Source organism: Xenia sp. Carnegie-2017, unplaced genomic scaffold (genome assembly GCF_021976095.1).
Source record: "Xenia sp. Carnegie-2017 unplaced genomic scaffold, XeniaSp_v1 HiC_scaffold_9, whole genome shotgun sequence".
Classification (NCBI taxonomy): Eukaryota; Metazoa; Cnidaria; class Anthozoa; order Malacalcyonacea; family Xeniidae; genus Xenia; species Xenia sp. Carnegie-2017.
Genome location: NW_025813559.1, coordinates 129374 through 155101, shown reverse-complemented (window position 1 = coordinate 155101; position 25728 = coordinate 129374). Strand labels below are relative to the sequence as shown.

The 25728-nt window shown below is 35.2% G+C and overlaps 1 protein-coding gene, 3 long non-coding RNA genes and 2 pseudogenes across 8 annotated transcripts in view; 2 read left to right on the top strand and 4 right to left on the bottom strand.

The window, feature by feature from the left end:
- LOC124459397 (enoyl-CoA delta isomerase 2-like) overlaps nt 1-993 on the bottom strand; it is an 83005-nt gene extending 82012 nt beyond the window's left edge. For all 3 annotated transcript variants that reach the window (XR_006953621.1, XM_047008848.1, XM_047008850.1), the window contains exon 1: nt 881-993. The gene's annotated coding sequence lies outside the window, so the exon portion shown is untranslated. The remainder of the gene's footprint in view (nt 1-880) is intronic.
- A 253-nt stretch (nt 994-1246) lies between these two features.
- LOC124459390 lies at nt 1247-3056 on the bottom strand. Of its 3 annotated transcripts, none has more exons than XR_006953611.1 (5): nt 2981-3056; nt 2430-2490; nt 2174-2260; nt 1938-2052; nt 1247-1382 (listed from the first exon to the last, which is right to left on the bottom strand). It is a non-coding gene; the product is annotated as an uncharacterized LOC124459390 (long non-coding RNA). The 3 variants fall into 3 exon arrangements; XR_006953612.1 differs by having other exon boundaries at nt 2430-2481; XR_006953610.1 differs by lacking the exon at nt 2430-2490.
- Nucleotides 3057-3375: 319 nt separating this feature from the next.
- LOC124459391 lies at nt 3376-4509 on the bottom strand. Its single transcript, XR_006953613.1, has 2 exons — nt 4118-4509; nt 3376-3573 (listed from the first exon to the last, which is right to left on the bottom strand). It is a non-coding gene; the product is annotated as an uncharacterized LOC124459391 (long non-coding RNA).
- Nucleotides 4510-13879: 9370 nt separating this feature from the next.
- Nucleotides 13880-16768, bottom strand: LOC124459366 (annotated as a pseudogene).
- On the top strand, nt 16767-21060 carry LOC124459365 (annotated as a pseudogene).
- Nucleotides 21061-22928: 1868 nt separating this feature from the next.
- On the top strand, nt 22929-25685 carry LOC124459375. The gene is made up of 4 exons (XR_006953588.1): nt 22929-23251; nt 23312-23629; nt 25390-25435; nt 25495-25685. It is a non-coding gene; the product is annotated as an uncharacterized LOC124459375 (long non-coding RNA).
- Nucleotides 25686-25728: the final 43 nt, after the last annotated feature.

The following is a 25728-nucleotide window of genomic DNA, read 5'->3' as shown; positions in this document are numbered from 1 at the left end:
TAATATCTGTCATAAATATTAAAGCAGTTTGTTTATGTAGAAAATATGCAGACACAAAGTTATGAAGAGAAATAAAACATCTTTAACATTGTCACGGATATTACGAGGGGCATAACAAAGTGTTGATGAGTTTGACTAATTCTACGTTTATAAGAAACTTTTAAACAATTCTAACCCTAACCTTAACACTTACACTAACCATAATCTAACCCTGACCCTAATCCATACCCTAACCATTGAACCAATGTATGAACTGTAGTCAATTGTAGTCACATTATAAAGCCTACTTCCTATTGTTTTTGGAGTTCAATGTGCATTCTAATCTTTCGTTTCAAATCCGCATTTTATTCTTGTAATCTTGTAGCCCATATTCTTGCAAGCATTTCTCAAATGGATATTCAAAATGGAGACTCGACAAGATATGCTAATTGCTAATTTTTTTTCACCAAACAAAAAATTTGTCACAGTCTGTTACGGGTCTTGCAGCTGACATATGAAATGTTTGTAAGTGTGGCAGGAAAATTACATTTATATAGCTACTCTTTGTTTTGCTATGTTAAGCATCACACAATAACAAGAAAACGAATGAGGAATTGGTCACATTTACCACTAAAACAGTAAAATTCTAGAGCTCCAGTACGAATAGCAAATGACTGTCAAAACGAGGGACGATCTTGGCCCACTGCGATAATATTTTACCAAATGAAGGGAATTCCACAAAACATGTCCATTTGGACATATTATACAAGTGCACATGTGTCAACTAACCCTGGTTTAACCAAGGTTTGCGTTAAATACGACGCTTTATATTTTTCATCGCTGTAGTATGAACTACTTTGTTGATAAATATATAGTAATTCTGCGAGTAAAATATCTTTACCTTCCTCTGCACAACAAAGTTTTTCTTGTATCAACGCACACAGCCTCCTACTAGCTCAAGAAACAAGCCAAAATATGAAAGAGAAGCGATCTCGTTTGAGTGAAAACTTGATGGTAAAAGTTGAAAAGTTGCTGATGGTTATCGCCATAAATTACCAATGGAAGAATTTACCACCACGATAAAATCAATATTACCACCACTGATAAAGTATTAGTGACCAATGCCGCCAGTTTGCCAGTGACCAGTGGCATGTACGCGTACCTATTTTTCTATAATTGCGACGCATCATGGGATTTACATTCAAATTTATTTTTGTGAGTAAATTCATTTTATCTTTACCATAAAATGTTGTTTTACTTCAAAATCTTCGCTTGTCAGACTTCGTGAGCTGACTAAATCTCGCAAGCGTTCGATCACGGCCATGACCGATTTTTCACCGAGTACTTTGTTGTCACGTGTTCTGACGTTGACCGTGTCTGAGACCGTCTCTTTTCACCAACAACTGTTTAAAAACAACATAAAACCATTTAACCAATCGCATTTAGTAATAAAATGAACATCTATTTTGCTTTTAAAATAGACAACACTTAAAAGACAATGAACACAAAACAAACAAACAAAACACAAACAACAAACAATCCAACAACAGCAAACGATAATACCTTACATTTTACAACTCGCACATCAACTGACTACCAAGAACAACGAGTACTGACAAGTGAGCATCACAATGCACAACATTACAAACAGCACTGACTATAGACAACGACTTACGTTAGAAAGTAGGTTAACAAACTCAAAACAAAATCATTGAACAGAATACAAATATCAGCACCTTATAAACGGCTTACAAGCGAACAATTAATAAGTATACCACACAAACTAAAACATCCACATATTTTCCTCTCTGTCATGACGTCTAGAGAACAAATACGGCGAACCTGACTAATGTTGTGGAAACGTCAGTAAACTCTGAACACCAACAGTGGTTCCAAACCATTTTAATTTCTATTTATTTGTACAGTAAATAAAAATAATTTAAAAGACTTATTCATACCAAGAATGAAGTTGTACTGTGAAAGTTGTGCATTGCGAACTTTCTTATTTAGTGTTGATCCGTGATCCAAGTCTGTATCAACACGATAACCAGCTGCATGGAACTTCTTTTGAATCTAAACATGACCAAAATGTCAATAAAAAAAAAAGGACAAAAAAATTCCAATTCATAAAATAGCAACAATTTGTCCATAGCTGAGTTTGCATTAGCCTGTGCAAGTTCGATCTAAGGCTTACCAAATTAAATTTACCGGTTCGGCATAATCATCATATTTACTACTGACAGGAATTACTACAACTTGATGGGGAGAAAGCCATAAAATCCTAGAAAATAACAGAAAATGCAGTGCGTCAAAATTTTGAAATAAAGTAAAGTAGAGTAAAAATGATAAAAAATTTCCAAACAATTAAGAAACTTTGTATCATTTTAATTTAACATTTTAAGGACATTTCATTTGCTTTAAGCTCTGGCATGAGCCAAGAAAACACTCACCATTTTCCACCAAAGCTTTCAGCAAGAATAGCAATCATTTTTTCAACTGAACCTACAATAGCTCGATGAATAATAACAATATGTAATTTTATATCTCCTTCACCACTGTCAATAGAGTAATAGAATATTGATAAATTACTAAATTGTTACAATTTGTAAAGATCTACAATTTCATGGAAACTTAAACTGTGCCGTAATCCTCTGACTATAATACACAGGCTTACATATGTTTGTGAGCCATTATCAATGATATTGACATGGGGGGGATGGATGCACAGAGATACATGCATGGACTATTATATTGCAATTATCTGCAACATTGCAATATTAAATGTAATATATACTTATATATATATGAAGTTTGAATGCAGGTGGGACTTTCAGTGTTCAGCAATGTAGCAGGCTGCATATAAGTATATAGTATATATAAGCATATAAATATATAACAATAGGTTTCTATAGAAACAAATAATCATGTCACTGTTGGTTAAATAAATTAAGTATCAAGAGTAGTGAGGTTATTCAACGAAAAGCTTACTGGCAAAACTTACCTAGCGTGAGGTTGAATCTCTCAGGAAGTTGGAAATCCAGTTCAATTGTTGCACATTGATGAGACCATCTCATAGCATCAAAATTTTTATATTAATCTATAAATTGTGATAGCAATGAAATTATAAATTCACAATGGTATACATCTGTAAACATAGAAAGCTTCATCCCCATCCCCAGGATTTATCTGCCGTTTTGACCAAAATTATTCAAAGCTTCCATCAGTTTCTAATGAAGCATAAAACAAACTCATTTAGTTAAACAATTAAAAATATTATCAATCATTAAACATTTTCGATATTTATGACAAGACAGCTAAAAAACATTGTAAAGACTGCATTTATGTTCGCTGTGAACAAATTTCCTCCCTTTTGGGAGGTAAACAAACCAATCTGTATGTCAAATCAACAAATGAAAACATTCTATATTTTATTTCATTCTTGAATAACTGTCTATATCTTTGATATCCATAAAGAGGAATTGCACATGATGAAACAAATGTAACTTGATTAAATAGTTCAATGGTTTCAACCATTGAGTTGTAATGTTTGAAATGTTCAAGGTTAGAAGCCATCTTGATTTCAGCAAGCGGAGACTGAACCGAGTTAATATTTTAGTTGCAATATTAACAAATACTAAATAAAATCAATTACAAGAAAACAAAACAATGATGAACCAAAATTGTTAAAGAACATATTTTAAGTAAAACGACTCATGCAAGGTAACTCAAATGTTCAACTTATGATGGTGAAAAATATAAAAAACATGGAGATAAAATAAAGCATGACAATCAATAGATCTTCACTTAGGTAATAATAGCTGCAGATCCAAATTTATAAACAGTGTGTGAAGCACTGACTAAAACATTTTGGCAATCAAATGCACTTGAAAGCCCTGGCAGGTTAGCTAAAGTCCCTCGGTGCTACAAGTCTTGTGACTTTTACTACAAAATCTCCCTCGGCTTTCAAGTACATTTAATCACTAAGTTACCTCACTACCGTGCATCGTTTTACTTATAAAAATATTGCACACGCTAGCTAAAATGTAGATCCCATTAACTACATACATGTATGGTCTTATATGAGCCAGTTTTAAATACTCAAAGAATATTTAGGCAATCAGAGAGTAAAATGTTTTACCTTACTCTGAACAAAACAGTTTTTCTTGTGAGTCTTTTTATCGCAGGGATACGTCGGTATAAAATTCTTATCACCAAAATGTTTCAAATTCCAAATTGGTGAAGTGTTGACTGTGTAGTAAGCTGGTCGATACAACTCATACGCAACGCATCGATTTGCTGTTTAAAATCATGATAGAACTCATGCAGATAGATTGGTTTCACATAGCCAGAATAACAACCAATAACTGTTAGCTTCCAGAGCAATTCAGTGAATTCACCACAAATGTCAGTCTGCTACGTGAAGATAGTTCTCTTGCATATGCCTCAAGTCTTTTTTTACGCTTCCGAATTGCATCCTTGAACGCCTTATTTTATACAGTTCAGCCAACATTTACCTATTCTTGCCATAAAATGATTGTGCTCCAAGTTGACTGAAAATAAAATTGTTCAGCATACGCCATTTTGAAAGCATGTCTATAATTATCCACTATCATCCATTGTAACCACTATCAACATCCTAATGTCATTGGTCAAAATAGTCATTTTTTATTTACTTTTGCCTTTCATTCATGTCATTTCTAGATATGAATTTTCTTATTCGTCCATAGTTCAATCAATAATAAAAAAATATTTATTGTAAATTTTATTATAGCAAATGAACGTGACGCCAAGAGTTTGTAAATTACATGCAATTTTTCGTCGTGGTATAGTGAACTATCTATCTCGACCTTATTTAAACCCAGTGAACTCTACAACAACTGGAAGGCTAAATTGGACGCCATCTTTGAAGCCTGCATGAGCGCCGCCCATTGAGTTCTATAATATCTAATATCTCGGCCTTTGATATCTGATGTTGTAAAAACATGGCGGATTTCGTCCGTTGCCGCTGAGATTTACCGAAATTGACCGCTTTTCGAAAATTTCACAATTTCCCACTCCCTCCTGAGGCAAGAGGAAAATGTGTGTATTTGATTCGGCAATTTTTGTTGAAAATCAAGGTAAAACCTTAAATTCATAACAGCGAGTCAACTGTGGTTGTCAGTTATCTGCTGCTACGAGGATGCATTTATAACTATCGACGAAAGACCTATATATCGGCTACACATGTATGAATGCAGATGCGTCGTTTTCTTACCAGCGTCAAACTTGTTTGATCGATTAAACTCTTTAGTCTATACAAAAAGTATATCATAGTTCATCTCCACGGTTCAGAGAGAAGTCAGCTTATTTGTTATCATTGCTATTTTGCTTCTTTTCATGCAATGGGCAATGGCTTTTTCGCCACAATTGTAGGATTTTTACTTGTTTCTTTAAAAGTACATATTAAATCTCTGGATATTTACGGATTTTCTGTAATTGAGTTTCATATGAAATTTCAAAAGACTCAAGTCTGCATAGGTTTGGTAAATAAAAACAAACAATATTGTGTAGAAATTACTTTAAGTAACCTTTTTGTGATGTTCTGAAGTGCAACTGCATCAAATACTTGTGAAGTTGTAGCACATTTTGATTTTGTTGTATTGATATATGAATTGGGCAAAATACAAATAATCATCAAAACACTTATGCTTCCAATGGTGTTTATAATTCATTTGTAGTTTTAATACTTCTACCTTTCTTTTTCACTTTGTTTTGTTTTTCCTATATTTGCAATATAAGTGCACTATAATTTGAATGATTAACACAGTCTTCACCTCAATAATAAATTTCATAAGCAGTTGGTAGTGCATTTTGTTCTCTGAGTATCCACATCTGGTGTTTTGTTCATACAAGAATGATGAAGTGCAAGTAGATATGTCATAGCAAGGCAATATAACCAAATGAATTACATTCCTATAGTGTACTTTTATGCTAGAAGCTTAAAAGCTTTTTAGAAATTAGAAAGTTATTGGATTATATTACCTCTATATCATCAATCTCATGATAAGAAATAAGAAGCAAAAAATTTGTTCAAAAGCTTTGAAAAGTGAAAAACTTTTTTTTAAAAAAGCAGCAATAATGCATATGATAAATCTCCATTCTGTACTCTAATAGGCAAATAAGCTCAAATTTTTCTTGAAGAAATATAAGAAATATATAAGAAATATACAGTACAGTAACTTTAAAGGTTTCATCACTGAATCTTTAATGCTTCAGTATAGTGCATTAGATATTAGTAACATTCAAACAACACTCAACTAAAATATTTTGACAAAGATATGACATGATTTAAACATTAAGTTACATAAAACCAATGGCTTATACAGTTTGAAGCTTCACATCTGCATCGAGTCATCATCAATCTCAGTACAAATGTTTACATAGACACAAACTTTATGGCCTTCCATTTTACATGTTTGTGAATTGACATTTCATTAAGCATCAAAACACACACAACCTTCTTGCCATCTTTCTTTGGATCATGAACTTTAACTTCAAAGCATTCAAGCATCCTTAGTGAATGCATTGTCTCCATCCATAGAATTTGACCACAATCAATAACATCTTCCAGTCATCTTTACTCCTTGATCTTCCCTGCATGTTGTCAGCAAATAGAACATAACAAGCTCTGCTCCAAATCATGGGTACCGTTAGCTGATCATTTCTTTTTGATACCAGATCACATTTTTGATACAGAGCAAAATGTTGCAGTGTCTTTTGCTTTAGGAAACTATTTTGCAAATAGATGGGTAAATTTACGATTTCATGCATTAACAAATGACAGAAAAGTATACAGAATTTTATAAGAATTGTACAAGTATACAGAGTTTTATAAACAGGAAAACATCAGTATATTTGGCGTTCAAGTCAGTCTTAAAAAATACGATCTTTAATATGTATTTTATGGCTTTTCAAGTGCATGTATAATTGCTTTTCAATTGTTGACGGACTAACAAAACAAGCAACTATCTCACCTGTGAGAAGCGATATGTTCCTTTTTGTGGAAACTACGACATCCAACAATTGAACGATTGAAGTGTTGGCATTATAAAAGAAATGCCAAAAAAAATATCGTCACAGAATATGGAACTAACGATATCCATATACTGTGATATCGTGTTTGTTTTTGAAAAATTCTTTATAATTTACTATAGACACCAGGGGGAGGTCGAGAATATTATTTTTCTGCAAAGCGATCATTTCAGCGGAAATACGTCCGTTGGCCGCCATGTTTTTTACAACAGTTCCCAGTCCACTTAGCCGCTCCAGTTATTATAGAACTCAATGGCGCCGCCATTGAAGGTACGGAGGCGAAATTGCCGAATTTTTTGCAAAAAACAGTGGTTTCAAGCCAGCCTAATGTCTAAAAATCTTAAACAATGTTTGGAGATTGTTTTTTATCATTTATTGTACGAACATTTTTACTTGCTAAAACTTACATATTACTTGAAGTCGTTTGAGAAGTTCCTTTCTCTTAAATTTATTCTTAAGTTTATCATACATTACATTACAGATGTAAATTTTTTTTTGGGTCTAAGGACATGAGAGTAGAAAACATTCAGGTGTAAAATAATCTTTAAACATGAAAGAAGATGCCGCTACTATACTGGGGAAATGCCAGTAAATTTGATGATCAATTTTCACATGTTTTATACTTGTTGCGAGGTATGTCATTTTGTACGTTTTATGTAAATTTTCGTGAATTAAAAATACTGTGAAAAGTCCCAAATGGATTGCCAGCTGATGAAAAAATCATTTTACACCTTAATGATTTCTTCCTCTAAATTGTTTTCATCAGTTACCATGTTGGGGCAAAATTCCATACATTGAAAAGAATTTCTGCTAATTTTATGCTTTGCTGAGCTTCGACACTCTCATGTACTCTCCCAACATGGCTTATATGACGTCAAAGGAAAACACACCATAGCTACGGTTGAATGAAAACAGCCCCAAACATCATTAAATATTTGTTAAAATTGCGTATATATTATTACGAAACAGCGATTTTGTGCACGTTATGATGACAAATTTCCATATTGCATTGAAAAGCGTATTTCGAAAAACATTTATCAAACGCTGACACTTGCTGGCATGGTGACCATGTTTAATTTAAATACATATGCATATTTTAAGCTGACAGTCGTTTCAAAACTACCGATGGATGTTATTTATTCATCACGGCATAAATGCTTTCGAACAAACATTATTATTCTAAAATCATTACTTAATAGAAATTTGTACAACATTATTCCAAAATAGGTGGCAGGAGCCTACTTTGAAATACTTTACCACAAAATTGTTTCTAAGTCAGAGAGCGAGGAACTCTCTGACTTAGTAAGAATACGCCGAATTCAACAGAGTATATATGCTCTCTCAAAATCCAAGATTTCTTAAAATCTAAAAGATAGCCAAAGAACAAATTAGCGACACAATAAAACAAACACATAAACCTGAAAAGACTGAAGTCACTAAGCTACAAGTCAGTGAAACAAATAAAAAAATTTTATACCTCATCTTGTTTTTCATCTTGTTCTCCATCAGCATGCTTCCCGTCTCCGTCAGCATCCTCTTCGTCGCTCCATCAGCATCCTCTTCGTCGCTCCATCAGCATCCTCTTCGTCGCTCCATCAGCATCCTCTTCGTTGCTTCATAAGCATCCACCTCGTAACGCCATCAGCATCCTCCTCGTAGCACCATCAGCATCCTCCTCGTAGCACCATCAGCATCCTCCTGTAGCGCCATCAGCATCCTCCTCGTAACGCCATCAGCATCCTCCTCGTAGCCATCAGCATCCTCCTCGTAGGACCATCAGCATCCTCCTCGCAGGACCATCAGCATCCTCCTCAGCCATCAGCATCCTCCTCGTAGGCCATCAGCATCCTCTCGTAGACCATCAGCATCCTCCTCGTAGCTCCGTCAGCATCTTCCTCGTCTCTCCGTCAGCATCCTCTTCTTTTCATCAGCCTCCTCCTCATCTAAACGAAAATCTAAAAACAAGTTAAGATTAGGACAGGAAAAATAATAACGTACTCTCTATCTTCTTCTTGATCTTCATCTCTTGTACCTAAAAAGACTGAAGAAGAAGTTATTTGTTTGATGGAAACAAACAATTGTAAGCACCCACCACTGCCAGAGTTCGCGTTCTTTCACTGTCCGTACGCTCGACATGTCTATAAAAATGCAACAACAATATCATGGCAAGTGATTATGGAGATCGTGCTTTCGCATTGTAATAGTTTTATCATGCTAAAACATTGATATCCATGACTGTACATGATTGAACATGTATGTTAAGTGAACAACTCTTTGAAGATTATAAGACTCGCGGAAAGCTTATCGTTTGAACCGTGCATTGTGTTATAACACCTCAATGTTATAACACATGCAGTGTTCTGTAACATTGTCAAACGATTTATTACATGCGATATAATTCAAAAATACCTAGATAAAACAAGATAATTAACGAATGTCTCATGCAATATATTCTCTGCTCAACTCTTTCGATTTCATCCAAAGGTTGTTTAATTATTTCGGTAAGGCACTAAGGTTTATAAAAGATTTTGCAACACTCTGCCCGCATGTTGCAATATCAAATGAATTAACTTAATTACCTCAATTATATATTACAGAATATACAATTCTGTAATATATAATTGAGGTAATTGATTTAAATTCCTCGTCTCTTCATGTGCATCCTTCTCGTTTCTTTATGTGCATCCTTCTCGTTTCTTTATGTGCATCCTTTAAATCCATCATCTTTTCCATTCATCTCCTGTCTTCCTTGTCTTCCATCTGCTTCTCCTCTGCATCTTTCTCCATCCGATCCTTTTCTCGTCCATCTGATCCTCGTCTCCATCCACTTCCATGCCTTCTCGATCCTTCTCGCCTTTCGTCTTCCTCCGATTCTTCCATCTGTCCTCCTTGTCCGTCTGATCGATTTTCGCCTTTCTGATTCCGACTTTCCGATGATCCTTGACCATCGATCATGCGACACGCCATTCTTCGATCTTCCGCCGATCTTTGATCCATCCTTTCTTGCCATCATCTTTGACGCCATCCTCATCGACTTTATCCGACGACGCTTCCAAGCATCGATCTTCATCTCCGATGATTCCGCCATCTCTCTGTCGCCATTTCCATTCCGCGTCTTCATCTGCATCCTCCTTGTCTTCATCTGCATCTTTTCTGTTCTTCCATCTGCATCCTCCTCGTCTTTCCATCTGCATCCTTCTTGTCTCTTCATCTGCATCCTCCTCGTCTTCATCTGCATCCTCCTCGTCTTTCCATCTGCATCCTCCTGTCTCTCCATCTGCATCCTCCTTATCTTCATCTGCATCCTCCTCATCTTAACGAAACATCTAAAAATCAAGTTAAGATTATGACAGGAAAAAAATAACATACTTCTCTATCTTCTTCTTGATCATCGTCTCTAGTGCCTAAAAATAGACTGAAGAAGAAGTTATTTGTTTGATGGAAGCAAACAATTGTAAGCACATACCACTGTTAGGGTTCGTGTTTTTCATTGTCCGTAAGCCCGACATGTCCACATAAATGCAACAAAAATTGTTGAATGAAAATCATAGCAAGTGATTATGGAGATCGTGCTTTCACATTGTTATAGTTCTATCATGCTAAAACATCGATATCCATGACTGTACATGATTGAACATGTATGTTAAGTGAACAACTCTTTGAAGATTATAACACTCGCGGAAAGCTTATCGTTTGAACCTTGCATTGTGCTGTAACACCCCTCAATGTTACAACACATGCAGTGTTCTGTAACATTGTCAAACGATTTATTACATGCGATATAATTCAAAAATACCTAGATAAAACAAGATAATTAACGAATGTCTCATGCAATATATTCTCTACTCAAATCTTGTCGATTTCATCCAAAAGGTTGTTTGATTATTACGGTAAGGCACTAAGGTTTATAAAAGACTATCGAGTTTAAAGATTTTGCAACATTCTGCCCAATGTTGCAATATCAAATGATTTACCTCAATTATATATTAATATCATATCGATAATCCACCTCCTTCGTCACTTCATCTGCATCCCTCGTCTCTTCATCTGCATCCTCGTCGTCTCTTCATCGGTATCCTCTCCTTCATCTGCATCCTCTCCATCTGCATCCTCTCCATCTGCATCCTTCTCTTCATCTGATCTTCTCTTATCCCTTCTTCATCTGCATCCTTCTCCTCCTTCATCGGCATCGTCTCTTCATCTGCATCCTCCTTGTTTCTGCATTAGCATCCTCCTCATCTAAACGAGTATCTAAAACTGTTACGATTATGACATACTTTCTATATCCTTTGATCCTCCTTGTCCGTTCTTGATCCTCCTTGTCCATTCATTTCATCCTCCTCGTCCCTTCATCTGCATCCTCCTTTTCTTTATCTGCATCCTCGTCTCTTCATCTGCATCCTCCTTTTCTCTTCATCTGCATCCCGTCTCTTCATCTGCATCCTTCTTGTCTCTCCGTCAGCATCCTCCTCTACTTTCATCAGCCTCCTCCTCATCTAAACGAAAATCTAAAACAAGTTAAGATAAGGACAGGAAAAATAATAACGTACTCCTCTATCTTCTTCCTGATCTTCATCTCTTGTACCTAAAAGACTGAAGAAGGAGTTATTTGTTTAATGGAAACAAACAATTGTTTAGCACATACCACTGCCAGAGTTCGCGTTCTTTCACTGTCCGTACGCTCGACACTGTACATGACTGAACATGTATGTTAAGTGAACAACTCTTTGAAGATTATAAGACTCGCGGAAAGCTTATCGTTTGAACCGTGCATTGTGCTGTAACACCCTCAATGTTATAACACATGCAGTGTTCTGTAACATTGTCAAACGATTTATTACATGCGATATAATTCAAAATACCTAGATAAAAACAAGATAATTAACGAATGTCTCATGCAATATATTCTCTGCTCGATTTCATTGAAAAGGTTGTTTAATTATTACGGTAAGGTACGAAGGTTTATAAAACATCATCGCATTTGAAGATTCAGCAACATTTTGCCCCATGTTGCAATATCTTGTATACTCTATAATATATATTTGAGGTAATTCATTTGAACGTTTCTCAAGTGAATTACCCACTTTTATCTCACCTACTATAACATCACTTGATGCTACAGTAGTTCCTCTCAGGAGCAGGGACGGATTAACCAAAGGAAGCTGTCTAGAAGCCTCCACAAACAAGGGCCTTCACATTATTCAAAGGAAGAATAAACATAGTTGCTTTAAAGACGAAGGAAAAGCATTTAGTTTATTTGTTGGATCAATTTCAGCTGATGAAGAACAGACCACGTATGACAACGAATCACAGTAAACTCAGCCATTTTGCTCTGATGAGCATTGAGGACAATATTCTAACAGAAATAAACTTGGAAGAGCTTATCAAAGACTGCCAGAATAAAATCGCAATAACTACTTTATCTCAAGTAGCAGCATTCACTCGTCGTATGCAACCGCTTTACACGCTATATTCGAAGTTTATACTTTTATCAAATGCTTTACGAAATTTGAAAGTAAATTTTACTGTTGAAAAATGAGCAGCACATTGCGTTTAGAGTAAGGAAAGGGGATCTTTACTACGTATTTTGCTGCTCAGAGCCTCCACACATCTTAATCCGGCCCTGCTCGGGAGACAAAATATTATATCCTTTTGTCACAAAGACAAAGGATTGAACTTGCTATTTCTAACAATGGCCAGTTGTTAGAAATAGGCAAAATGCAAAATCATCACACTTATGTGAATGATAACGATGAATGCAAAAATGAAAATATTTTCTGGACATGTATTGAAGAGGTCCAATAATTGATGTCAAGAATAGTGGGAAACTTTTGGCAGTTTCGTTCGTGTTCTCACTTCAATATGTAACTGAAACTTGACGGCATTTTGTGCTCCAAGATCGAAACATAGAAATACTAAGAAACCAAAGAAATCGATCATTCCTTCGAACAAATAGGACTCATAACGATGCTTTGAATATGCTGTAACGAGAATTCACATCACAATTGGGTTATACATTTTAATTCATCGATCTCAAACTTACATCTTTATGTCATCGACGATTTTTCTGTATTTAACCTGCCGCTTTCAAACATGGCTAAAATATCTCAACCGTGTCATGTCTTCAGTTGCTCGTCCTTTCCAACAAGTAGTCGCATTTCTTGAAGGCTGTCTTCGACTTTCAACAGACTTTCACCTTTCCCAGACGAACAGCTCGGTCAAATAGGGTTATCGAAGTGAAAGACCCTACTTTTCTTCTGATAACTTTCATATATCACATGAATTAATTATTAATTCATTCGTCAATTTTGTTCAAACCATGATAAAAAGGGATTAAATTCATTGATTGCATGAAAATATATGCAGGGCAAAGACAAAAGGAATTAAGCCTGGTTATAAGTTAACTAACGACATTGGTTAGTAAAAGAAAGCAAAGCCTTTTCCCCAGAGGTTTGGAGAAAACAAAAGAATATTTCTTTTGTTTCCTCAATGAAGAGTTTGCGAAATCAATGATTGTAAGGTTATGACGGCAGACAGAGCATGTCGTGTTGTGGTAAATTTTATCTAGTATGAACAAAAAATTATCTCACCCAAAACCGCAATTCAATGCACCATAGCTAGGAGAGTTATCATTTTTCTCCCACCTGACCACCTTTATTCAACTTGTTACGTCAACAAATAAATTAGAAGGCATATCAAAAGCTTGTAATTTATTCACGTGGGAATCACCCACATGTTATAGAAAAGCTTTTGTCGTGCTCAATACTTATTATGAACATTGGAGCCCTGCTTATTGCAATAATATGACTTGCCATTGTAAAATGTAATGTAATAATTTAACGAGAGAATTTTATTGACAGAACTAAATGGTAGCAAGTGATTCATTTTAGCAATCCTAATAGGATGGGACAAAGGGAAAGAATGAGAGGTAAGTTCGTTTTCAAATAATTATCTTTAGCGATGTAACGATAGCAGGACTTTCAAATGCGGTAAATGTTTTGTGGGAAAAGCGCGATTGTTTCTTTTCCGTGGTTGTAATCCTTAAAATTACATTATTAACAGTAAAACTGAACAAATTGAAAGTTATCTTTTTCCTCTTATATTCCTTGTTCAACGAGTTCATTTCCTTGATCAAACCATGATGAAAATTTATCTAATCACATTTACATTAAAGTTTTTTAAACTTCAAGATTTCCCCACATTCATTTAGCTTAAATCCCGCATGATAAACGAATGATATCTCTAATCAAAGATGATCACGCAGTCTCCGATTTTTTAGGAATGAAAATTGGTTTTACGTTAATTGGTTTATGTTTGGCGTAAGGTGAAGCCGGTGATCCAACAATTAACACGTGATTACCCTTTAACCATAATCTCCACATGCTTTTATGAAATCCTCGAGCATCTAAGTCCAAGATTCGTAAACATCTCGCTATATTATTCCATGTTGTCCAGTCGTTAGCATGTTTCATTTCAATATAAAATATATATGATTTATCAGATGTTTCTGGAACAAAGGTGACTCACCTGATTTTTTCAGGTCCTGAGACGATTGCTTAAATTGTCCAGCTAAGTGCGAAGATCATATCTCATTTAATTTCAAAACACCGCACTGCATAAAACATTCATTAAACTTAACGTTAGGTTCAGTATTCAACGTATGTTTTTTGAAATAGGATTCTTGAAAAAATACATTCATATTCAGGCCTTTGGCGCCAAAATGCTAGGTTCTTGAGATATCCGGAATGATACATTCACGTCCCTTTTTGTTGCTGTCCATCCTCATCCACATATCCCAATCCCAAAAGAGATCAGGGGTTGGCCATTTTGGCTCAAGTTCTTCTTTATAAAGTCGTCGTTTGAGCAACCTGTTAATGCAAAGAGAAATAATAGATAGAATGAAGTTTATACTATCTATACATTTATAGTGCTGCGTGATGTCATTGTGGCGTGATGTCATTGCAGCGTGAGGTCATTGTAGCGTGATGTCATTGCAGCGTGATGTGCTTGTAGTGTGATGTCATTGTAGCATGACGTCACTGTTGCGTGATGTCATAGCGTAAACAAAATCATTTGTAGTAATAAAATTCTCACCAGCCTAAACCAGGCATTGTTTCTACACGATATAACATTGCAGGATCATTACATGTGTGATCATAACCCTAAAAATAGAAATACTTGTTTTGCAATTAAATCATTAATCACATAAATTAGTTTTTCAATGGATGTACCATTTCTAAGGTAAATTTCCTAAATTTCACTTCGTGATGTGCAAGGAAGGAAGCTCGATAAAGACAAACATAATGTAACCAAAGAAAACTACAATAAGATAACAGATTCTTGTTAGGAGATTTCCATTTTCCATTATAATGTGAAAAATATTTGAGATTTATTTAATTTACATTCTGCACTCTCGTCAGAGATAAACTGGACTCGACAAAAAAAAACAAAAAGAATCAGAGACGTTCAAAACCACGTTAATAAAGTTGAAAACGAATTAAAATTTTGTTGTGTAGCAAACACAAGCCAACAATAGAGTAAAAGACTAAAAAGATGAAAAGAATGTTGTTAGCTTTTGTTTATAACAAACCTGATCATTCCACGCCGATATACAGTACAGACTTTCATCTGTATCCATTAAAGGCAAAAATTGATTAAAATAACTAAATATGTCCACAGATACGTCTAAATCTTCTTCCAAAATAATCATATACTGAGCATTGGGATAAGCATTAAACGTCTCTGTCAATGTTCGCTTGTAATGCTGGGAGGAAGAGAAAATACATTTAAAAAGTAATAAAAGGAACGAAAAAATTTTGATTACATCGTGTAAACACTCTCAAAGAAAAAGCCTTACCAACCTGTGATATTCTAGCGTTCTTACTGCTAATAGGAATATGCTGTACGACTTTACATCATATAGCCTTGCCACAGCAGCTGGTTCTTCAAAGAATCCATCAATAAATACAGTAAATAACTCCTTCTTTGCTCCATGAGCTGACAACATTGACCGTAAGCCACGATAAAGATAATGTGGCCTGTTACTAGCAATCACAGCAACAGGAATGTCTTGAACTTTTCTAACTTCAACGGTGTTGTTTTAATTTCAATTGGAGCAGGATTATTACCTACAACATTTAAGAACATATTCTGTCAGTTCTTCATATCGTTCTAACATTAGCTGCAATAACAGTGATATCCTTATTTCTACAATTTTTCCATGGAGTATTCTCAGAATATTTTCTCGAAGTTTTAATGCACAATGTGAATGGCAAAATTACTGAACACATCGCTGTACGTTCAATTAAATAAGAAATCTAATCCTACATGGATGTAACGAAAGATACTTACAACTGCATACACTTCCATAGCCTTCAAACTTATCACAAAACATTCTTCTTCGCTTTAATTCTTCACTGTCATCCCAAGCACAATGAGATTGTTCAAAAGAAAGCCAACATTGTTTTGAGTTTTATCAGCAGAAATTTACATCCAAAATCGTAAGTATGGACGAGAGATTCTCGCCACAAAAGTAGTTTACTGGATGGCACCGTGTTTCGCCTTTATTCCAAAGCCATCATCAGAGAATACATATAATATATTAATCCTAACACGGTTTTAATATGCACATGAAAAACATGTGACTTGGACGAACTTTGAACTCGCACCTTCAGGATACTAGTCCGCCGCTCAACCTGTTCAGCTACCAAGCCCACATGGATTGGAGACCAGTCAAATCTCTTTTAAACTGCGTTTGGACAGTGGCGGATCTAGGATTTTTCAAACATCAGTCATAAAACGTCTTTAAACATTTTACAGTCTTTAAAAATTTCTACCAAGTTGTCAGGCATAAACCCCCCTAGAGACCCCCATTCAAACCTCTATGTAACGAGTTAAGTTAGAAATTTGGTACTACAAGTGACAGTTCATAGATATAGAAAAGCTCAGACTTCAAACCATGCAAGTTTATTGTAACCCTTTACCCATCTCCACATCAGTGTCAGCAAATTCACTTTTTGAGAAAAAACTCAAAATTTTTCTGCCAAAGATTAAGCAAAAATTATCAGAGTAAAAATTTGCAGTTAAGGACAGCTTAATGTCATAAATGTTTATTAGGCATTTCACTAGACTATTATCTTCTGTAAGTATATGCAAGGTGTGCTATATAGCAATCACTAGTAGCATTGTATTTGCAAATACAAACAGAATGTAACCAACATGTCTTTAATTATATAATTACATGAATGTTATATTTGGTTCATGTGTCATGCTTACTGGTTATGATAAATATCTTTTGATATGATCAAAGCTCGTTTGATCTGAAATAATTTAGTTTAGAAATTATAATGATCATCAGAAAAATTACATAGTGATCATGAAAATACTTTGCTGTTTTGCCAAATTTCAAGGTTTATCTGCATACATAGGAAGACATTTTTACTCTATAAAAAATGCTTTTCATACATCAATAGCCCTTTGGATTTTATGGCAAACTTTGGATTTTATGGTATGAGCCATAGATTAACACACCTTTACATCTCTACATGAGGTGTTCAGTTTGAAAAGGGACAATATGTGACATGGGACAACATTTCATGTATGTGAAATACTCAGGTTTAATACCATTCCAGTCAAATTGTCAAAATAAAAGCTTCATGGATCAGAAGACTCAAAATCACAGGTTATAGTAAACAGCTTCTCATGTAATCAATGTTAGTTTTCTCAAATCTTAAACAATATGTAGTATAACTGTCCAATGATTGAATGATCAATGATCATAAACTGAAAAGCCCCAAACATTTGCTTATGATAAAGTAAATAATAGTATGGCGCCTTATGGCTACAGATTTTTTGTCCATTGAAATATATTTGCAGGAATGTAGGATTTTGCTGCCATATAACGGCCACGATTCCCCAAGCACTAAAGAAATTATAGCTAAAAGTCCTTCGTCAACAACAATTTTAGAAGCATCAATCTGCTTACCATATGCCATATTGACATAAATCGCATCACATACTCGCATAAATTGACTTTGATATATTACATTCATGCATACACTTCACTTGTACTTTACTTACGATTTTGGATGTAAATTTCTGCTGATAAAACTCAAAACAATGTTGGCTTTCTTTTGAACAATCTCATTGTGCTTGGGATGACAGTGAAGAATTAAAGCGAAGAAGAATGTTTTGTGATAAGTTTGAAGGCTATGGAAGTGTATGCAGTTGTAAGTATCTTTTCGTTACATCCATGTAGGATTAGATTTCTTATTTAATTGAACGTACAGCGATGTGTTCAGTAATTTTGCCATTCACATTGTGCATTAAAACTTCGAGAAAATATTCTGAGAATACTCCATGGAAAAAATTGTAGAAATAAGGATATCACTGTTATTGCAGCTAATGTTAGAACGATATGAAGAACTGACAGAATATGTTCTTAAATGTTGTAGGTAATAATCCTGCTCCAATTGAAATTAAAACAACACCGTTGAAGTTAGAAAAGTTCAAGACATTCCTGTTGCTGTGATTGCTAGTAACAGGCCACATTATCTTTATCGTGGCTTACGGTCAATGTTGTCAGCTCATGGAGCAAAGAAGGAGTTATTTACTGTATTTATTGATGGATTCTTTGAAGAACCAGCTGCTGTGGCAAGGCTATATGATGTAAAAGTCGTACAGCATATTCCTATTAGCAGTAAGAACGCTAGAATATCACAGGTTGGTAAGGCTTTTTCTTTGAGAGTGTTTACACGATGTAATCAAAATTTTTCGTTCCTTTTATTACTTTTAAATGTATTTTCTCTTCCTCCCAGCATTACAAGCGAACATTGACAGAGACGTTTAATGCTTATCCCAATGCTCAGTATATGATTATTTTGGAAGAAGATTTAGACGTATCTGTGGACATATTTAGTTATTTTAATCAATTTTGCCTTTAATGGATACAGATGAAAGTCTGTACTGTATATCGGCGTGGAATGATCAGGTTTGTTATAAACAAAAGCTAACAACATTCTTTTCATCTTTTAGTCTTTTACTCTATTGTTGGCTTGTGTTTGCTACACAACAAAATTTTAATTCGTTTTCAACTTTATTAACGTGGTTTTGAACGTCTCTGATTCTTTTTGTTTTTTTTTGTCGAGTCCAGTTTATCTCTGACGAGAGTGCAGAATGTAAATTAAATAAATCTCAAATATTTTTCACATTATAATGGAAAATGGAAATCTCCTAACAAGAATCTGTTATCTTATTGTAGTTTTCTTTGGTTACATTATGTTTGTCTTTATCGAGCTTCCTTCCTTGCACATCACGAAGTGAAATTTAGGAAATTTACCTTAGAAATGGTACATCCATTGAAAAACTAATTTATGTGATTAATGATTTAATTGCAAAAACAAGTATTTCTATTTTTAGGGTTATGATCACACATGTAATGATCCTGCAATGTTATATCGTGTAGAAACAATGCCTGGTTTAGGCTGGTGAGAATTTTTATTACTACAAATGATTTTGTTTACGCTATGACATCACGCAACAGTGACGTCATGCTACAATGAAATCACACTACAAGCACATCACGCTGCAATGACATCACGCTAATATGACCTCACGCTGCAATGACATCACGCCACAATGACATCACGCAGCACTATAAATGTATAGATAGTATAAACTTCATTCTATCTATTATTTCTCTTTGCATTAACAGGTTGCTCAAACGACGACTTTATAAAGAAGAACTTGAGCCAAAATGGCCAACCCCTGATCCATTTTGGGATTGGGATATGTGGATGAGGATGGACAGCAACAAAAAGGGACGTGAATGTATCATTCCGGATATCTCAAGAACCTAGCATTTTGGCGCCAAAGGCCTGAATATGAATGTGTTTTTTCAAGAATCCTATTTCAAAAAACATACGTTGAATACTGAACCTAACGTTAAGTTTAATGAATGTTTTATGCAGTTTTTGAATTAATGAGATATGAATTAGCTGAATTTGATCAGGTGAGACGATTGTTAATTGTAGTGGATCATATCTCAAAGTTAAGTTTAATGTTGGATTGTTGAAAAAAGAAAATTATGAGGAGATTGAACGGCTTGTAGGGTATGTCTTGCAGGATTTTATAAAATATTGACAACAATATTTTTCTTTTCACAGGACAATGAAGGAGATTTCTACTTAGTGATTCAGTGATCTAATTATCATCATAGTGCGTATATTTATGTCATTTGATTGTTAGAGATGTCTATCTACTGTTTTTTACAGGTTGGCAGAGCCGTTGGATCACAGTAAAAATCCTTGCAAGAACGAGAAAGACTTTGTTCCAGAAACATCTGATAAAACATATATATTTTATATTGAAATGAAACATGCTAACGACTGGACAACATGGAATAATATAGCGAGATGTTTACGAATCTGGGACTTAGATGCTCGAGGATTTCATAAAAGCATGTGGAGATTATGGTTAAAGGGTAATCACGTGTTAATTGTTGGATCACCGGCTTCACCTTACGCCAAACATAAACCAATTAACGTAAAACCTATTTTCATTCCTAAAAAATCGGAGACTGCGTGATCATCTTTGATTAGAGATATCATTCGTTTATCATGCGGGATTTAAGCTAAATGAATGTGGGGAAATCTTGAAGTTTAAAAAACTTTAATGTAAATGTGATTGGATAAATTTTCATCATGGTTTGATCAAGGAAATGAACTCGTTGAACAAGGAATATAAGAGGAAAAGATAACTTTCAATTTGTTCAGTTTTACTGTTAATAATGTAATTTTAAGGATTACAACCACGGAAAAGAAACAATCGCGCTTTTCCCACAAAACATTTACCGCATTTGAAAGTCCTGCTATCGTTACATCGCTAAAGATAATTATTTGAAAACGAACTTACCTCTCATTCTTTCCCTTTGTCCCATCCTATTAGGATTGCTAAAATGAATCACTTGCTACCATTTAGTTCTGTCAATAAAATTCTCTCGTTAAATTATTACATTACATTTTACAATGGCAAGTCATATTATTGCAATAAGCAGGGCTCCAATGTTCATAATAAGTATTGAGCACGACAAAAGCTTTTCTATAACATGTGGGTGATTCCCACGTGAATAAATTACAAGCTTTTGATATGCCTTCTAATTTATTTGTTGACGTAACAAGTTGAATAAAGGTGGTCAGGTGGGAGAAAATGATAACTCTCCTAGCTATGGTGCATTGAATTGCGGTTTTGGGTGAGATAATTTTTTGTTCATACTAGATAAAATTTACCACAACACGACATGCTCTGTCTGCCGTCATAACCTTACAATCATTGATTTCGCAAACTCTTCATTGAGGAAACAAAAGAAATATTCTTTTGTTTTCTCCAAACCTCTGGGGAAAAGGCTTTGCTTTCTTTTACTAACCAATGTCGTTAGTTAACTTATAACCAGGCTTAATTCCTTTTGTCTTTGCCCTGCATATATTTTCATGCAATCAATGAATTTAATCCCTTTTTATCATGGTTTGAACAAAATTGACGAATGAATTAATAATTAATTCATGTGATATATGAAAGTTATCAGAAGAAAAAGTAGGGTCTTTCACTTCGATAACCCTATTTGACCGAGCTGTTCGTCTGGGAAAGGTGAAAGTCTGTTGAAAGTCGAAGACAGCCTTCAAGAAATGCGACTACTTGTTGGAAAGGACGAGCAACTGAAGACATGACACGGTTGAGATATTTTAGCCATGTTTGAAAGCGGCAGGTTAAATACAGAAAAATCGTCGATGACATAAAGATGTAAGTTTGAGATCGATGAATTAAAATGTATAACCCAATTGTGATGTGAATTCTCGTTACAGCATATTCAAAGCATCGTTATGAGTCCTATTTGTTCGAAGGAATGATCGATTTCTTTGGTTTCTTAGTATTTCTATGTTTCGATCTTGGAGCACAAAAATGCCGTCAAGTTTCAGTTACATATTGAAGTGAGAACACGAACGAAACTGCCAAAAGTTTCCCACTATTCTTGACATCAATTATTGGACCTCTTCAATACATGTCCAGAAAATATTTTCATTTTTGCATTCATCGTTATCATTCACATAAGTGTGATGATTTTGCATTTTGCCTATTTCTAACAACTGGCCATTGTTAGAAATAGCAAGTTCAATCCTTTTGTCTTTGTGACAAAAGGATATAATATTTTATGTCTCCCGAGCAGGGCCGGATTAAGATGTGTGGAGGCTCTGAGCAGCAAAAATACGTAGTAAAGATCCCCTTTCCCTTACTCTAAACGCAATGTGCTGCTCATTTTTCAACAGTAAAATTTACTTTCAAATTTCGTAAAGCATTTGATAAAAGTATAAACTTCGAATATAGCGTGTAAAGCGGTTGCATACGACGAGTGAATGCTGCTACTTGAGATAAAGTAGTTATTGCGATTTTATTCTGGCAGTCTTTGATAAGCTCTTCCAAGTTTATTTCTGTTAGAATATTGTCCTCAATGCTCATCAGAGCAAAATGGCTGAGTTTACTGTGATTCGTTGTCATACGTGGTCTGTTCTTCATCAGCTGAAATTGATCCAACAAATAAACTAAATGCTTTTCCTTCGTCTTTAAAGCAACTATGTTTATTCTTCCTTTGAATAATGTGAAGGCCCTTGTTTGTGGAGGCTTCTAGACAGCTTCCTTTGGTTAATCCGTCCCTGCTCCTGAGAGGAACTACTGTAGCATCAAGTGATGTTATAGTAGGTGAGATAAAGTGGGTAATTCACTTGAGAAACGTTCAAATGAATTACCTCAAATATATATTATAGAGTATACAAGATATTGCAACATGGGGCAAAATGTTGCTGAATCTTCAAATGCGATGATGTTTTATAAACCTTCGTACCTTACCGTAATAATTAAACAACCTTTTCAATGAAATCGAGCAGAGAATATATTGCATGAGACATTCGTTAATTATCTTGTTTTTATCTAGGTATTTTTGAATTATATCGCATGTAATAAATCGTTTGACAATGTTACAGAACACTGCATGTGTTATAACATTGAGGGGTGTTACAGCACAATGCACGGTTCAAACGATAAGCTTTCCGCGAGTCTTATAATCTTCAAAGAGTTGTTCACTTAACATACATGTTCAGTCATGTACAGTGTCGAGCGTACGGACAGTGAAAGAACGCGAACTCTGGCAGTGGTATGTGCTAAACAATTGTTTTTTCCATTAAACAAATAACTCCTTCTTCAGTCTTTTTAGGTACAAGAGATGAAGATCAGGAAGAAGATAGAGGAGTACGTTATTATTTTTCCTGTCCTTATCTTAACTTGTTTTTAGATTTTTCGTTTAGATGAGGAGGAGGCTGATGAAAAGTAGAGGAGGATGCTGACGGAGAGACAAGAAGGATGCAGATGAAGAGACGAGGATGCAGATGAAGAGAAAAGGAGGATGCAGATGAAGAGACGAGGATGCAGATAAAGAGAAAAGGAGGATGCAGATGAAGGGACGAGGAGGATGAAAATGAATGGACAAGGAGGATCAAGAACGGACAAGGAGGATCAAGAAGGATATAGAGAAGTATGTTACTTTTTTCCTGTCATAATCGTAACTTGATTTTTAGGTACTTCGTTTAGATGAGGAGGATGCTAATGCAGAAACGAGGAGGATGCAGATGAAGAGACGAAGATGCCGATGAAGGGAGGAGAAGGATGCAGATGAAGAGAGGAGGTATGAGAGAGAAGTATGCAGATGAAGAGACGAGAAGGATGCAGATGGAGAGAGGATGCAGATGGAGAGAGGATGCAGATGAAGAGGAGAGGATACCGATGAAGAGACGACGAGGATGCAGATGAAGAGACGAGGAGGATGCAGATGAAGTGACGAGGAATTCAAGTGAATTATCTCGATTATATATCATAGAATATTTGTATATTAATATATAATTGAGGTAAGTCATTTGATATTGCAACATGCGGGCAGAATGTTGCAAAATCTTTAAACTCGATAGTCTTTTATAAACCTTAGTGCCTTACCGTAATAATCAAACAACCTTTTGGATGAAATCGACAAGATTTGAGTAGAGAATATATTGCATGAGACATTCGTTAATTATCTTGTTTTTATCTAGGTATTTTTGAATTATATCGCATGTAATAAATCGTTTGACAATGTTACAGAACACTGCATGTGTTGTAACATTGAGGGGTGTTACAGCACAATGCAAGGTTCAAACGATAAGCTTTCCGCGAGTGTTATAATCTTCAAAGAGTTGTTCACTTAACATACATGTTCAATCATGTACAGTCATGGATATCGATGTTTTAGCATGATAGAACTATAACAATGTGAAAGCACGATCTCCATAATCACTTGCTATGATTTTCATTCAACAATTTTTGTTGCATTTATGTGGACATGTCGGGCTAACGGACAATGAAAAACACGAACCCTAACAGTGGTATGTGCTTACAATTGTTTGCTTCCATCAAACAAATAACTTCTTCTTCAGTCTATTTTTAGGCACTAGAGACGATGATCAAGAAGAAGATAGAGAAGTATGTTATTTTTTTCCTGTCATAATCTTAACTTGATTTTTAGATGTTTCGTTAAGATGAGGAGGATGCAGATGAAGATACAAGGAGGATGCAGATGGAGAGACAAGGAGGATGCAGATGGAAAGACGAGGAGGATGCAGATGAAGAGACGAGGAGGATGCAGATGAAGAGACAAGAAGGATGCAGATGGAAAGACGAGGAGGATGCAGATGAAGAGACAAGAAGGATGCAGATGAAGAGACGAGGAGGATGCAGATGAAGAGACGAGGAATTCAAGTGAATTATCTCGATTATATATCATAGAATATTTGTATATTAATATATAATTGAGGTAAGTCATTTGATATTGCAACATGCGGGCAGAATGTTGCAAAATCTTTAAACTCGATAGTCTTTTATAAACCTTAGTGCCTTACCGTAATAATCAAACAACCTTTTGGATGAAATCGACAAGATTTGAGTAGAGAATATATTGCATGAGACATTCGTTAATTATCTTGTTTTTATCTAGGTATTTTTGAATTATATCGCATGTAATAAATCGTTTGACAATGTTACAGAACACTGCATGTGTTGTAACATTGAGGGGTGTTACAGCACAATGCAAGGTTCAAACGATAAGCTTTCCGCGAGTGTTATAATCTTCAAAGAGTTGTTCACTTAACATACATGTTCAATCATGTACAGTCATGGATATCAATGTTTTAGCATGATAAAACTATTACAATGCGAAAGCACGATCTCCATAATCACTTGCCATGATATTGTTGTTGCATTTTATAGACATGTCGAGCGTACGGACAGTGAAAGAACGCGAACTCTGGCAGTGGTGGTGCTTACAATTGTTTGTTTCCATCAAACAAATAACTTCTTCTTCAGTCTTTTTAGGTACAAGAGATGAAGATCAAGAAGAAGATAGAGGAGTACGTTATTATTTTTTCCTGTCCTAATCTTAACTTGTTTTCAGATTTTTCGTTTAGATGAGGAGGAGGCTGATGAAAAGAAGAGGATGCTGACGGAGAGACGAGGAAGATGCTGACGGAGCTACGAGGAGGATGCTGATGGTGCTACGAAGAGGATGCTGATGGTCCTACGAGGAGGATGCTGATGGCGCTACGAGGA